The following is a 16,440-nucleotide window of genomic DNA, read 5'->3' as shown; positions in this document are numbered from 1 at the left end:
TGGTTGTTAATAAACATGCTACTTTTTTGTAACTTTAAAGACAACTCTATGACTCCTTTTTTCGGATTATCATATATATTGTTGGGGAGTTTTTGTTTTGTCCATTAATGGACTTGTATGTGGCTGAGTTCTAATTTTTTATAATTATTGGCCAATGATATTGCAGTATCGGCCATGGCTGGATTGTAATATTTCACCAATTTTCATTGGTGAAATATTACAATTGCTCTGATTGAAAGTGAAAATGAAACAGTCCCATTCAACAGCCAATCAGAGTGATCGTAGCCATGAGGGGGGCAAAGCCACCCCCCTGGGCTCAAGTACCACTCCCCCTGTCCCTGCAGGTCGGGTGAAATTTGAGCTAACCATTTCACCCGACCTGCAGGAGCATGATCATTCTGTAATGCAGCATATGCGTCACAGGTCGGATTGGTACCGACTTTCATGATGCATACGCTGTGTCACAGGTCGGGAAGGGGTTAAAGGCCGGCAAATGATCTGCCGTGTACAGTATAATCACCGAGAGACAGGTTAGAATAGAATAGATAGAAATAAGATGCCCCCATTACTAACCCAATAGTCAAATTGTTAAGAAAACACAGACACCCAGAAAAAAATCCTTTAACTGAAATAAAGACACAGACTCCTTTAATGTTCTAAATTAAACCATACTTACTGCCACACCTAATTCCCCGATGCCCTCGATCTCCTATAATAAAAGTAAAATAATAGACCAACAATATACAATACCTGTCCGTCGTTGTGTCCCACGCAGTAATCCATATCTGGGGGATATACAGTTTTCAACCTGGATGGTGCCAAGATCAGGGCCGGCCCGAACGTATAGGCGAACTAGGCGGCCGCCTAGGGCGCCAGAGAAAAAATAGAAAAAATTATAAAAAATATTTTCAAAAGGCAAAAGGTGTATGGAGCGGAGCTGAATGTGTATGAGGTGTATGGAGCGGAGCCGTGTGTGTATGAGGTGTACGGAGCGGAGCCGCGTGTGTACAAGGTGTATGGAGTGGAGCGCTTGTGTACGGAGCGCAGCCACGTGTGTAGGAGTAGCTATGTGTGGCCATTATAAGGTACGAAGTATCATGTGCGGCCAATATACAGTATGGAGCATCATGTGTGGTCATTATACAGTATGGAGCATCATGTGTGGCCATTATACAGTATGGAGCATCATGTGTGGCCATTATACAGTATGGAGCATCATGTGTGGCCATTATACAGTATGGAGCATCATGTGTGGCCATTATACAGTATGGAGCACTGTGTGGCCATATTTTTTTGTTTATAATTATTCTTTATGAAACAGTGTGATCAGCAGTGCTAAATGGGTGTGGTTGGGATGTGGATATGGGTGTGGCTAGTTATGAATGGGTGTGGTCAGAGGCGTGGCCTAAAATTTGCCACGGCGCGCTTTGCGCGCAACAAACTTTGTCCCTCTTTACCATCTTCAAAAGTTGGGAGGTATGTTAAAAGTAGTAGGGGCGCAACAAAATAGTTTTGCCTAGGGCGCCGTAATCTCTCGGGCCGGCCCTGGCCAAGATGCCTGTCATGGTTAGGACAAGGTTATGTCTTGTACTCTCAGAGTTAATGTTCTCAGCCTCTCTTTCAAGATGGGAGGGCTATTTATACTCACTCCTAACTTGGTATCCTTGTCAGCTATAGGTTTTTTACAGTCTGAATGCTTGACCTCTGTAGTGTGTGCTGGCTTGCTTTGTGTCTTGCTGTCACCTGCTTTATTCGCTTTCCTGGATTACTGACCCCTGGCTTGGCTTCTGACTATTCTCTGACTCTCCCTGTTGGTATCTTGTAATCTCCTGGCTTCGACCTTGGCTTGTTTCACTATTCTTCTATGATTGTTCCTTCTCTATTTCCCTGGCGTCTGGCTCCGCCCCCTGACCGCCTCCCTCTCTGTCACATGATCGTAGGTCCTTTTGCTTTACCTGGTCACTCTGTCTCATGTGAAAGGTCCCGTTGGTATTCATGTTAGTTACCCGGTTTCTGGTTCGGCTCCATTGCTGCTAGGTGCAGTTTTCCCTGCAGCATTAATACCCGGGTATCGTGACATTATAGCTGACCTGATAGTTTTCTCCCTGGTGTGGGGGGTGGTGTTTGTATGCCATGGACCCGGTACAGGATCTCACGGTACAGATTAATGAGCTTTCTCAGCTTTTGCAGAAGCTGTCTGTGGAACAGCAAGCCCCGGTCCACTCGCACCAACAGGTGCAGAGAGATGTGGCAGGTGCTTCACAGTTGTCTGCTCCATTTCGGTCCCGGGAGGGGGGTCCCTCTGATGTATCCTTAGCGGACCCCGAACCACCGGTAAAATTAACCAACACTTTTTCTGGGGATAAAAAATTGTTCAGGGTCTTTAAGGAGGGATGTAAGTCGTTTTTTGAGTTACGTCCCTGGGCCTCTGGAAATGAAAGGCAGAGTGTGGGGGTAGTTGTGTCTTTATTAAGGGGGTCCCCGCAGACATGGGCCTTCTCTCTCTCTTCCTCTGCTCCTGAACGCATGTCTGTGAACCTGTTTTTTGAGTCTCTGGGGCACATTTATGATGAGCCTGATAGAGTGCGTCTGGCAGAAGATATGGTAATGAGTGTGACATAGGGGAAGCACTCCGCTGAATGGTTCTGCTCAGAGTTTAGGCGCTGGGCAGCTGAACTTTCTTGGAACGATGCAGCCCTGAGGGGGTTGTTCCGCATGGGTCTGTCCGACCGTCTGAAGGACGCTCTAGCACTTCATCCTCCTCCTGATACCCTGGAGGACTCCGTGCTAGAGCAATGATGCAACAGGAGACTTCCTTGTTCTCTAAGTTATGTGACACCTGTATCTGAACCCATGGAGATTGGGTCAGTCTCGGTCTCTGAAAGTGAGAGAAGACACCGCAGAGACAATCAACTGTGTTTTTACTGTGGAGCCTCTGGACATTGGAAAAGTTACTGTCCATCCTGCCCTTCTGTGAAACCATCTGAGAAACGACTGAGTCTGGGCAACAATCTAGGAGGTTGTCCAGACTCCCAGGTTCATTTTTTCTCGCTTACAAAACTTGTGCAACAGGTGAATTTGGAGCTTGCTGGTGGTCCTGTGGTGACCACCGCTTTTGTTGACTGCGGTTCTTCCGTTAATTTGATTGATGCCCAAGTTGTGGCTCGTAATAAGATAGGGACAGTTAGGTTGAAAAACACTGTTAAAATTGTGGCTGTTGATTCATCCCCTCTTACCCGGGATGGAATTTGTTTCAAAACTGATGCTTTTTCTCTGAAAGTGGGTTCCACTCACGTGGAGCAATTAAGTTGTTTTGTATTGAATAATCTGCCTGCAGGACTGGTTTTGGGAATGCCCTGGCTGCCACGCCACAATCCTGCCATTGATTGGGTAGTGGGGGAGATTACTCATTGGAGATGTAAGGGTAATGGTTCGTGTTGTAACCTGGGACCTTTTGTTAACCCAATAAAGTCTGTATCTGTGTCGTCTATTGGTCTGGAGGGTATTCCGGAGTACCTGAAAGACTTCGATGATGTGTTTTCCAAAAGTTAGGCCGAGGCACTTCCACCACATCTACCCGGTGATTGTGCTATTAATTTAATCCCAGGAGCCAAATTACCCAAGGCTCGTTTATACAATTTGTCTGGGCCCGAGCGCCAAGCCATGAAATGGTACTTCACTGAGAGTCTCCGTCAGGGGCATATTCGGCCTTCTGTTTCACCCGTCGCAGCGGGGTTTTTCTTTGTGAAGAAAAAAGATGGTGGTTTGTGACCGTGCCTCGACTTTCGGGAACTGAATAAGATCACTGTGAAAAACACGAATCCTCTTCCTCTGATTCCTGATTTATGTAATCAACTCACTGGGGCCAAATGGTTTTCTAAGCTTGACTTACGAGGGGCTTATAACCTGATAAGGATTCGAGAGGGAGATGAATGGAAAACAGCTTTTCTGACTACCGAGGGCTTATTTGAAAATTTGGTTATGCCCTTCGATCTCACTAACGCCCCTGCTGTGTTCCAGAACTTTATTAATGTTGTTTTTTCTGACCTGATTGGGCGCTATGTTGTCATTTACCTGGATGACATCTTGATATACTCAAAGGACAGTCAGTCTCGCTTACACCATCTTCAGACAGTTCTTGTGAGACTCAGGGAGAACCATTTATACGCAAAACTGGAGAAGTGCTCATTCTTTATGCAAGAACTGTCTTTTCTGGGATTAATTGTATCTGGGGATGGGTTCCGCATGGACCCGGGGAAGGTTCAGGCCATTTCTGATTGGGTGCAACCTCATGACCTGAAGGGGTTGCAGCAATTTCTGGGCTTCGCTAACTATTATAGGAAGTTCATTAAAGGGTTTTCGCAGGTGGTGAAACCCTTAACAGACCTCACACTAAAAGGGGCGGAGGTAAAAAATTGGTCCGAGGCCGCAAAAAATTCCTTCCAGACACTGAAGAAATGTTTTGTTTCAGCCCCCGTGTTGATACAACCCGATCCGTCGAGACCTTTTATTGTAGAGGTTGACGCATCGGAGGTGGGGGTGGGGGCAGTGTTGTCTCAGGGCCCGTCCACCCTTATTAACCTTAAACCCTGTGCCTTTTTCTCTAAAAAATTATCTTCGGCTGAGAGAAAATATGATGTCAGCAACAGGGAATTGTTGGCAATTAAATTGGCCTTCGAAGAATGGAGGCATTTTTTGGAGGGGGCTGTTCATCCCGTTACGGTCATCACTGATCATAAAAATTTGGCCTATATCGAGTCTGCTACGAGATTGACCCCCAGACAGGCTCGGTGGGCACTTTTTTTTTCTCGGTTTCATTTTACCATTACGTCCTGACCAGGGTCTAAAAATGTAAAGGCAGATGCCTTATCCCGAAGTTTTGATTGTGTGTCCCCTCCAGAACCTCCTTCCTCCATTCTTCAACCTGGAGTGGTTGTGGCTGAAATCTCATCTGAGTTACAGAGAGAGATTTTGGAAGCACAGTCACAAGCTCCCAAGAATAAACCCTCTGGCAAATTGTTTGTACCCGATCATTTCCGTCTCACACTTCTGCAAGAATATCATGACTCTGTGTTGAGTGCACACCCTGGGATTGCAGCTACCCGGGGGGGCAGTAGCTAGGAATTTTTGGTGGCCTTCTATGGGTACTGATATAAAAAAAATTGTGAATACTTGTGGGGTGTGTGCTCGCTCTGAGAGCTCTCTGGTCCGGCCGGCCGGGGAATTGGTACCTTTGCCAATTCCGGATAAACCTTGGACACACCTGTCCATGGATTTTATCACTAATCTTCCTCCTTCAAAGGGCAACTCTGTAGTCTGGGTAGTGGTTGATAGATTTTCTAAACAAGCCCACTTTGTGCCGTTATCTGCATTGCCTTCTGCTGAAACCTTAGCTCGTTTGTTCATTCAGCATATAGTTCGGTTGCATGGGGTACCTGTGAATGTGGTGTATGACAGGGGTGTGCAATTTGTTGCTAGATTTTGGAGGGCTTTTTGTAAGAAGTTGGGGGTTACGTTGTCTTTCTCCTCTGCTTATCACCCGGAATCTAATGGTCAGACTGAACGCACCAACCAGTCGTTGGAACAAATTTTAAGATGTCTTGCCTCTTCCAGACCGGAGGACTGGTGTGAGGTATTACCCATGGCAGAATTTGCATTCAACTGTCGTATTAATCATTCTACTGGCAAATCTCCTTTTCAGGTCAACTATGAATTTGTTCCGCAATTTGGAGAATTTTCCCGCATGGATTCTGGTTGCCCTGGTGCTGAGGGTCTGGTGCAACAGTTAAGAACTCTTTGGAGGGAGGTTCAGGGTAATATCTCCAAAGCTCAACGGAGGTACAAACATTTTGCAGACAGGGAGAGGTCAGCTCCTACACTGACAGTGGGGGAGAAGGTGTGGTTGTCTACCCGTAACATCAAACTTAAGGTACCCTCTATGAAGTTGGGCCCCAGGTTTATAGGTCCATACAAGATATTAGAGGTGATCAACCCGGTGGCCTATAGATTACAGTTGCCCGCCTCTTTCAAAATATCAAATGTCTTTCACAGGTCCCTATTAAAACCTGTGGGGACGGTTAGAGAAGATTCCTCATCCAATGTTCTGCCAGTGTTGGTAGAGGGTCAGCCGGAGTATGAGGTAGGGTGCATCATTGATTCACGGTGGATGCGTCGAAGGCTTCAGTACTTAATACATTGGAAGGGTTATTCTATTGAGGATCGGTCATGGGTCCCGGCCAGTTCTGTGCATGCTGATCGACTGGTGCAGGCTTTTCATGCCAGGTACCCTGAGAAGCCTGGGGGTCCAGTGGCCCCCCGTTAAGGGGGGGGTACTGTCATGGTTAGGACAAGGTTATGTCTTGTACTCTCAGGGTTAATGTTCTCAGCCTCTCTTTCAAGATGGGAGGGCTATTTATACTCGCTCCTAACTTGGTACCCTTGTCAGCTATAGGTTTTCTGCAGTCTGTATGCTTGATCTCTGTAGTGTGTGCTGGCTTGCTTTGTGTGTTGCTGTCACCTGCTTTATTCGCTTTCCTGGATTACTGACCCCTGGCTTGGCTTCTGACTATTCTCTGACTCTCCCTGTTGGTATCTTGTAATCTCCTGGCTTTGACCTCGGCTTGTTTCACTATTCTTTTATGCTTGTTCCTTCTGTTTCCCCGGCATCTGGCCCCGCCCCCTGACCGCCTCCCTCTCTGTCACATGATCGTAGGTCCTTTTGCTTTACCTGGTCACTCTGTCTCATGTGAAAGGTCCCGTTGGTGTTCATGTTAGTTACCCGGTTTCTGGTTCGGCTCCGTTGCTGCTAGGTGCAGTTTCCCCTGCAGCATTAATACCCGGGTATATTGACAATGCCATTGTCCTGGCTGAAAACCACTGGTGAATGAGCTGCTCAGAAAGGAGTTTCAGTGACTAGCGGTGATGTCACTGAAGCTGCGCTAACTCACAGCCTGAACTGCGGTTAACTCTGGACTGTGGGAAAATGTTTTCTCGCATAGCACTCGTCCGTATTATACGCTAGTGAGATGCCGGCCTTAAAATGATACCTGGTTTGATGAAATTCCATTATGGTTGTTGTTTAATCTTTATTTTCTTTTGTTTTGAGTTAATGATATGTTCGTGCTCCAGGGTGGCCTGTGGGGGTTCTTCATGTGGTGCTCTGCTTAGATATTCAACTGTATGGCTTCTGACAGGTCACTGATCCCTCACTGACCTGCCCCCTATTTAACACAATGAATATTCTTTATATATATATAAAAAAAAACACCTCCAGCAGGCAGGTGCCAGCAGCGGCGCCTGCGCTGCAGCATGATCACATGTAAAATGTGCATATAATTCTTTTATTTGATGCTATAAATAAATTAATGGAAAATAAAATTTTCAAAATGGTGCCGACCGCAGTACATTAAAGGTAACCTGTCAGCAGGATTGTGCACAGTAATCTACAGACAGTGTCAGTTAGGCACCATTATACTGATTGAAATGATACCTTGGTTGATGAAATCCGTTTTGTGGTTGTTGTTTAACCCCTTAACAACCGCCGATATGCCTTTTAGTTGGTACAGTTAAGGGGCTTTATTCCTCAGCGCTGCTTTTTAACAGAACTGAGAAATAAAGGTATAGCGCCCCCCAGCATGGGGGTAGCGGAGACCTCGAAGAACATGATTCGGGTCAGTTTTTACCATCCCCTGTCACGTGATCACTGTTATTCACTGAATAACAGTGATCATAAAAAATGTCAGGTTTTCCATTTATTTTTCTCTCCTCTGATATGATTTGGCATACCAGAGGAGAAAGAAATGGGATCCCCGAGACCCCCTGGTACTTCTGCCATTCCTCGGGCCCTCCTGCTCCTTCCCCCGGCCCTCCATCCCCGGCCCTCCACGTTCTCCTCCTGGAAGAAAATGGTGGGCGCATGAGTAGTGCGCACGTCTAGATCAGCTGGCCGGTAGCTGACAACAATAGGAGATTTTTCCTATTGGTTCATTTTGATTATTGTGATAGACCCTATCACAGTGAGCAAAATAAAAAAAAGTAAATCAAACCCCCTTTGTCATCCCCTTAATTAGATAAAAATAGTACAATAAAAAATGTATTTTTTTTTCATTCTTTGCAGTTAGGGTTGGGGTTAGAGCAGGGGTTATGGTTGGGTTTAGAGTTGTTAGGATTAGGGTTGAGGTTAGGGTTGGAGCCGGGGTTAGGGTTGTGTTGGGGTTAAGGTTAGAGCTGGGGTTAGGGTTGGGGTTGGAGCTGGGGTTAGGGTTGGAGCTGGGGTTAGGGTTGTGTTGGGGTTAGAGCTGGCGTTAGGGTTGTGTTGGGGTTAGGGTTGGGATTAGAGCTGGGGTTAAGGTTGTGTTAGGGTTGGGATTGGAAACTCTTGTGCATAATAATTTGGAACAGTGCATTTTTAAGGTTTTTTTTAGTTTTGAACTAAATCCTGTTATCATTGGGAGGTTTGTCCAATAAAATTTGATTTATTGTCTAAAGGTTGATGATCTGAGCATTAAACTGACTAATTTGCATTGATCAGTTAGGCAAATCAGAGAAAAATAGCATTTGCATAATAATTTGGAACACTGTGTGGTCTCTTCGTTCTCAGCTACTTGTTAAAGGGAACCTGTCACCCCCAAAATCGAAGGTGAGTTAAGCCCACCAGCATCAGGGGCTTATCTACATCATTCTATAATGCTGTGGATAAGCCCCCGATGTATCCTGAAAGATGAGAAAAAGAGGTTAGATTATACTCACCCAGTGGCGAGGTCAGTACTTTGTAGAGCCTCATTTTGCAGCAATTACAGCTGCAAGTCGCTTTGGTTAAGTCTCTCTGATCTTTCCACATTTTGCCACTGGGATTTTTGCCCATTCCTCATGGCAAAACTGCTCCAGCTCCTTCAGGTTAGATAGTTTCCTCTGGTGAACAGCAATCTTCAAGTCTGACCACAGATTCTCAATTTTTTTAAGGTCTGGGCTTTGACTAGGCAACTCCAAAACATTTACACGTTTCCCTTTAAATAAAGATGAGCGAATATCTGCGGCTCCCTCCTTATTCGGCAAGCTATAGCGCTTACTGAATAAGCTGCATCGGGAACCCGGATACATGGATCGCTCCCGATAATCAGCTGTTCAGAGCAGCAACTGCATGTGTCTCAGCTGTGTGACAGTCACAACACATGCATGGAGAGCCTGTTTGTTGGGCTCTCCATGCATTTGTTGTGGCTGTCACACAGCTGCTTTTGCGCTGTGTAAACACACTTTACAACACATGACCTTATTTTAACTCTGGATTTACTACATCTAATGCAAGTCTAAGGCTGCTTTCATACATCAGTTTTTTGCCGTCAGGCTCAAGCCGGTGGCTCGACGGATCCGTCGTAAATTGTGAAAAACTGTTGTGACAGATCCATTTTTCCGCCGGATCCGACTAGTGGATGCGGCAAAAAAAAAACTGATTTGTTGCATTAGTTTTTCATCCGTTTCGTCCTTTTTTTATCCGTTTTATGACAGATTACGACGGATCCGTTTTTTTTTTTAAACGCCCATGGGTTGCTCCCAAACGTGATTGGCTACTGAAAACCTATAAATATAATATATATATAGTGTTCCTACAGCCCATCTTTGACAGGTTGTAGAGCAAGTGGCGAAGATAGAAGGCGTGATGGCAAACATCCTGAAGATTTCTGTGGATTTCACTTTTGAAGCAAATCGTTTGAAAGCGATTGTTCTGGAGAAGAAGCGAGAAAGACAGCGCATCATGCATCTGCGCCGCCGACATTTTTGGGTCCACCCAATCACAGCACTGAGAATGACATGTGGGGAGTATTCAACATTATACATGGAGTTAAGAGGAAATCCCAAGAAGTTTTTCAGCTACGCGTGTATACAAATGGAGAACTTTTTTGGTGGAAGGGATTGGACACCTCATCCGAAGAAGTGACACGTATTGTCGCTTCTCCATTTCACCGGCAGAGCGTCTGATGGTGACTCTTCGGTAAGCCATTTTTATTGTATCTCCTACTGTCAAAGTACACTTATAACTGTAATGTTGTTACTGGTATTTTGTACTAATTATTGCCTTGCCTTTTTTCACAGATTCCTTGCAACTGGAGAATCACTATCCTTACTCCATTTTCAATTTAGACTCGGAATTTCCACCATATCGGGGATTGTTAAGCACACCTGTCATGCATTGTGGGACTGTTTGCATGAAGAATTTATCCCACATCCCAAAAGGAGAGTTGGCTGGATATAGCAGAAAAATATTTCTCCATTGTGCTCATGGCCATCGCCGACACAGAATACAACTTTATAGCGGTTGATATTGGGGCCTATGGCCGCTCAAATAATTCGCAAGTTTTTAAAGTGTCTGCAATGGGGCGTCATTTGTATGGAAACACCTTCCAATTTCCACCCCCAAGACCGCTGCCTGAAACCTCTGGGCCACCAATGCCATTTGTATGTGTTGAAGATGAAGCGTTCCAACTCTCGAAACACCTGCTGCTTGACGCCAACTAAAAGTTTTTAATTACTGCCTAACAAGAGCACGAAGAATGGTGGAGTGCCCTTTTGGGATTCTTACATCCAAATGGCAAGTTCTATTGACCGCTATAAAACTGAAGACTGACACTGTTGACGAGGTGGTGAAAGCTTGTGTGGTCCTGCACAATTTTGTAATATGCAAGCTACAGATTGCCATTGATGACCACTTTGAAGAAACCACCTTGAATGATTATCATAACATTACTTTTAGAAGTTCTGTGTCAGTTTCCAGAATGAGGGACAAATTTGCTGAATACTATATTTCACCTCAAGGAAGAGTACACTGGCAGGATGAGATAGTTTGAAAAATTTGTTTTGGACCTTGTTACCCAAAGTATTGGACCTTGTTTTACCCAAAGTATTGTACCTAGTTGCGTTTTACCCAAAGTATTGTACCTAGTCGCGTTTTACCCAAAGTATTGTATCTGTTTTACCAAATGTATTGTATCTGGTTGGGTTTTACCCAAAGCATTGTTCCTGGTTGGGTTTTACCCACATTATTGTACCTGTTTTACCCAAAGTATTGTACCTTGTTTTACCCAAAGTATTTAACCTTATAATTAAATAAATGAAGGACAAAATTTTTAAACAAAAAAATAGTTTTTTTGTTTTTTTTTTTATTTACAACTGTTATACAACATTTATAAATTTAGGTAATGTGGGGTGGAGATAATACTGGAGGGGTTGTCAGATTGGACCAGTTCGACAGTGGGAGTGTGGAGAGAGGATTGTGGTGGTGACGGATCAGAAGGTAAAACAGAAGGTGAAGGGGTGGAGAAAGAAAGAGAATGGGTGGACATAAAACCAGGAGTAGGGATGGGAATTTGGAAGGTTTGAGGGGTGGAGTGGAGGGATTGGGAAGCAGAAGAGGTGGTGGGTGGAGAAGAGGGTTGTGTTTGGGGCATGATGGGTGTGGAAGGAGACTGGTGGTAGTGGGCAGGGAGTAGAGGTTGGGCAGGGAGTGAAGGCACAGATGATGTGGTTGGGAACTGGTATGGGGCAGGAAGCTGATATTGTATGAGGGGGAGGAGGGACAGTGGCTGGAGGTGGTGCAGGTGCGGGAGGAACTACCGTGGCAGGTGGAGGGACTTGAGAGCTAACATGCACTAGGGCATACTGGCAGGCTTGCATTACATGCATCTGCTGGTCAGATAGGAGCTGGAGATAGCTTGTCTATGCGCTCGACTGCTGCCTGGAAAAGGGAGTGATTTGGCGATTTACTTGCATCTGAATGCATCCTATCCAGACACGTGTGCAACTCAAGAATACTGTTGTTGAGGTTAAATCCTGCAGTCATTTGCTCCAACAACAGTTTGAGACAGTTCTGGAAGGCTGCATTCAGATGCAAGAACTCGGGCGCATAGCTCTTTTCCTGACCCCTCTGGCGCTGCTATGTGCACACGTTGCAGATTTGACTGTGGAATTTTCTGTGCAGATTCTGCATTTCTTGGCAGAAAAAGCAGGTCAGAATCTGCGTTTATTTTGGTATGTGCACACGTTGATATTTGTATTTTGATGTAACCCCGTCTCATGTACAGAACCATGTCTAAAGGTCACTTCAGTCTTTCTGTCTGTCTGCCTGTCTGTCACAGAAATCCCAAGTCCCTGATTGGTCGCAGCCAGCTGGCCGCGACCAATCAGCGACGGGCACAGTCCGGCCGTTAAATGGCCGCTCCCTACTCCCCTGCAGTCAGTGCCCCCTCCATACTCCCCCCACAGTCAGCGCCCGCCACCCAGATAGCGTTGTAGCAGTCTGTTAAACCGACTGCGTTATGCCGCGGTGTAACGCAGTCACTTAATGCTGCTATTAACCCTGTTTTTTTTTTTTTTTAATAGGGATATGGTGCCCACACTGCTATATAGTACTTGGGCTGTTATATACTGCGTGGCTGCTATATACTACATGGGCTGTGCTATATATTACATGGGCAGTGTTATATACTGCGTGGGCAGTGTTATATACTGCGTGGGCAGTGTTATATACTGCGTGGGCAGTGTTATATACTGCGTGGGCAGTGCTATATACTGCGTGGGCAGAGCTATATACCACGTGGGCAGAGCTATATACCGCGTGGGCAGAGCTATATACTACGTGGGCTGTGTTATATGCTATGTGGGCAGTGTTATGCTACGTGGGCAGAGTTATACCGCGTGGGCAGTGTTATATACCACGTGGGCAGTGTTATATACTACGTGGGCAGTGTTATATACTACGTGGGCAGTGTTATATACTATGTGGGCTGTGTTATATACTACGTAGCTGTCTGTGTTACGTGGGCTGTGCTATATACTACGTGGGCAGTGTTATATGCTACGTGGGCAGTGTTATATACTACGTGGGCAGTGTTATATACTGCGTGGGCTGTTATATACTACGTGCCTGTTATATATTACGTGGGCTGTGTTATATACTACGCGGCTGTGCTATATACTACATGGGCAGTGTTATATACTAAGTGGCTGCTATATACTATGTGGCTCCTATATACTATGTGGCTGCTATATACTATGTGGCTGTGCTATATACTACGTGGCTGTCTGTGTTACGTAAGCTGTTATATACTGCGTGGGCTGTGCTACATACTGCGTGGGCTGTGTTATATACTGCGTGGCTTCTATATACTACATGGCTGTTATATACTACGTGGGCTGTGTTATATACTGCGTGGGCAGTGTTACATACTACGTGGGCAGTTTTACATACTATGTGGGCTGTGCTATATACTACGTGGGCTGTGCTATATACTACATGGGCAGTGTTATACTACGTGGGCAGTGTTATATACTGCGTGGGCAGTGTTATATACTACGTGGGCAGTGTTATATACTGCATGAGCAGTGTTATATACTACGCACCTGTTATATATTACGTGGGCTGTGCTATATATTACGTGGGCTGTTTTATGTACTACGCGGCTGTGCTATATACTACATGGGCAGTGTTATAATTATATACTAAGTGGCTCCTATATACTAAGTGGCTGCTATATACTAAGTGGCTGCTATATACAATGTGGCTGTGCTATATACTACGTAACTGTGCTATATACTACGTGGCTGTCTGTGTTACGTGGGCTGTTATATACTGTGTGGGCTGTGCTATATACTGTGTGGGCTGTTATATACTACGTGGCTTCTATTTACATGGCTGTTATATACTACGTGGCTGCTATATATTACGTGGGCTGTGTTATATACTACGTGGCTGTGTTATATACTACGTGGCTGTGCTATATACTACGTGGCTGTGCTATATAAACTACATGGCTCCTATATACTACGTGGCGGTCTGTGTTACGTGGGCTGTGCTATATACTATGTGGCTGCTATATACATACATACAGTACATACCGTATTTTTCGGAATATAAGACGCACTTTTTCCCCCAAAAAATTGTGAGAAAAATGGGGGGTGCGTCTTATATTCGGAACGCAGGCTTACCGGCATTGTGGCGGCGACAGAGGTGCGGGCATGATGTGGCACGGTGAGCTGTATGGCGTGAGCAGGTCCCATCCATATTTGAGGTGAATCCGCGGCCCGGTATTGATGGAGAGCAGCAGCGCTGGTGAGTTACGGTATTTTCCGGTGGCGGCGGCCATCTTGCTGAGGCCGCGCGTGCGCAGATTCACTACTCTGCGTCCCAGGGCTTCAGGAAAATGGCCGCAGGAGGTCGCGCGTGCGCAGATGGAGATCGCGGCGGCCATTTTCCTGAAGCCCTGGGACGCAGAGTAGTGAATCTGCGCACGCGCGGCCTCAGCAAGATGGCCGCCACCACCGGAAAATACCGTAACTCACCAGCGCTGCTGCTCTCCATCAATACGGGGCCGCGAATTCACCTCAAATATGGATGGGACCTGCTCACGCCATACAGCTCACCGTGCCACATCATGCCCGCACCTCTGTCGCCGCCACAATGCCGGTAAGCCCGCCGCCACCAGGAAAACCACCCAGCTCTGCTGCTCTCCTTCACTACTGCTGTGGCGTCACCTCAAATGTGGAAGGGACCCTGGCTGCTGCCACCTGAGGAAGTGACCGCACGTCTGCCACCGCCACAGCAACCTCCCCATGGACACCAGGCCATGGCGTTGCCCACCTAAGCAGGATGGGACCCTGCTCAGGTGCACGCCGTTCCGCCCACCGCACCTCAGCATCACCTCACCTCTGCCACCACCATGCCTCCTGTGACCCTGCTCTGCCACTGCCTGCCCTCAGGTAAGAGATCTTAAATTCGGACAATAAGACGGACCCCCATCTTATAAAAAATCTTTTTTTCTGCATTTTTCACCCCAAATTTGGGGTGCGTCTTATAGTACGGTGCGTCTTATAGTCCGAAAAATACGGTACATATTCTAGAATACCCGATGCGTTTGAATCGGGCCACCATCTAGTAATAATAATAATTCCTGAACGTGGGCACGCAGCTTTAGCTTGTATTCATGAGTAGACCAACAAAAAATGTTCAGATACATGAGTACATATATATTAATAAATAATTTATAGATATAGCAACTGGTAATGAAATCACACCCTGCCTGCCCTTTGCTCTACAAAACCTGGCAAGACTTTCATATCCAATGACCTTGAAGAAGGTTGTCTCTTCACTTTATGCCATTTATAGCTGGGAGTGTGCAAATTCCAGTTCCTAGAGCGATACTTGTCTTCATGTTTAGAAGCACAACGCTGAAGACTAAATGTGCGTCTGCAAATACTGATGACGACTATACTGCAGGAAATCTTTCCGTGTAGGTTGGAACATTTCAACTGCCTCTATTTAATTTGGCATGCAAGTCCATGCACTATGTAGTCTATTTTGCCATCACTGAAGACTTTTACAATTTCTTAAAGGGAATCTGTCACCTCATTGTGGCCGTATAGATTGCAGCCACCGCCACCAGGGGCTTATCTACAGCATTCTATAATAATAAGCCCCCCCCCCCCCCGATGTAACCTGAAAGAGAAGAAAAACAGGTTATATTATACTCACCCGGGGGGCGGTCCGGCGTCTCCCATCTTCATACGATGTCGTCCTCTTCCTTGCTTCCTGTTGAGGGCAGAGCAAAGTTCTGCAGTGCGCAGGCACCAGGAAAGGTCAGACAGGCCCGGAGCCTGCGCATTGCAGTACTTTACTCTTCCCTCAACAGGGCAAATCAGTACGCTTGCGCAGGAGCCGCAACAGAAGGAGGATGACTACATCGTATGAAGATGGGAGGCGCCGGACCACGACGCCCATCGGACAGGACCACCCCTGGGTGAGTATAATCTAACTTGTTTTTCTTATATTTCAGGTTACATGGGGGGGGGGGGGGGCTTATCTACAGCATTCCAGAATGCTGTAGATAAGCCCCTGAGGGTGGTGGCCGCAGTTTATAGGGCCAAAATGGGGTGACAGATTCCCTTTAAAGGAATTATCCAACTGGGACTGATTCGTTGCAGTTTGCATCAGAATTCTGGCAAAAAAACCCTGCTTGAAGTGCTGTAAATAGTTTATGCAACTAAAAGTTGTGCAAAAATGTTGCAATATTGGAGTTTTATGCCAGTAGTAAATGATTTTTGACAAGAGGGTGGAGCAAATTAAATGGACATGTACGTCAGCTCGTGGCTGGTGTTCATTTCTGGCGTAAGGGAGTGTACACATGCCCCAATTGTACATCTTACTCAGGCACTCCCGTCATTAAGACTAGTGTAGAACAGCCAGTTTTAATGGAATGGGACCACATTTCCCACCGTTCCCCCAGTGAACCAGACCTGACCCACAAACCTTACTACTTGCAACAATGCTCAGTGCTGAATTCCATTAGTATGGTATATGACCACTGTACTAGTCACATCCCTGTAGAGAGTGGTTACATAGAAGGTCCCTCGGTAGTGCTCACTGGAGGACCCATCAACTTAAACTATATACGA

This window comes from Ranitomeya variabilis, chromosome 3, assembly GCF_051348905.1.
Source record: "Ranitomeya variabilis isolate aRanVar5 chromosome 3, aRanVar5.hap1, whole genome shotgun sequence".
Lineage (NCBI taxonomy): Eukaryota > Metazoa > Chordata > Amphibia > Anura > Dendrobatidae > Ranitomeya > Ranitomeya variabilis.
This window is presented reverse-complemented; position numbering follows the sequence as displayed.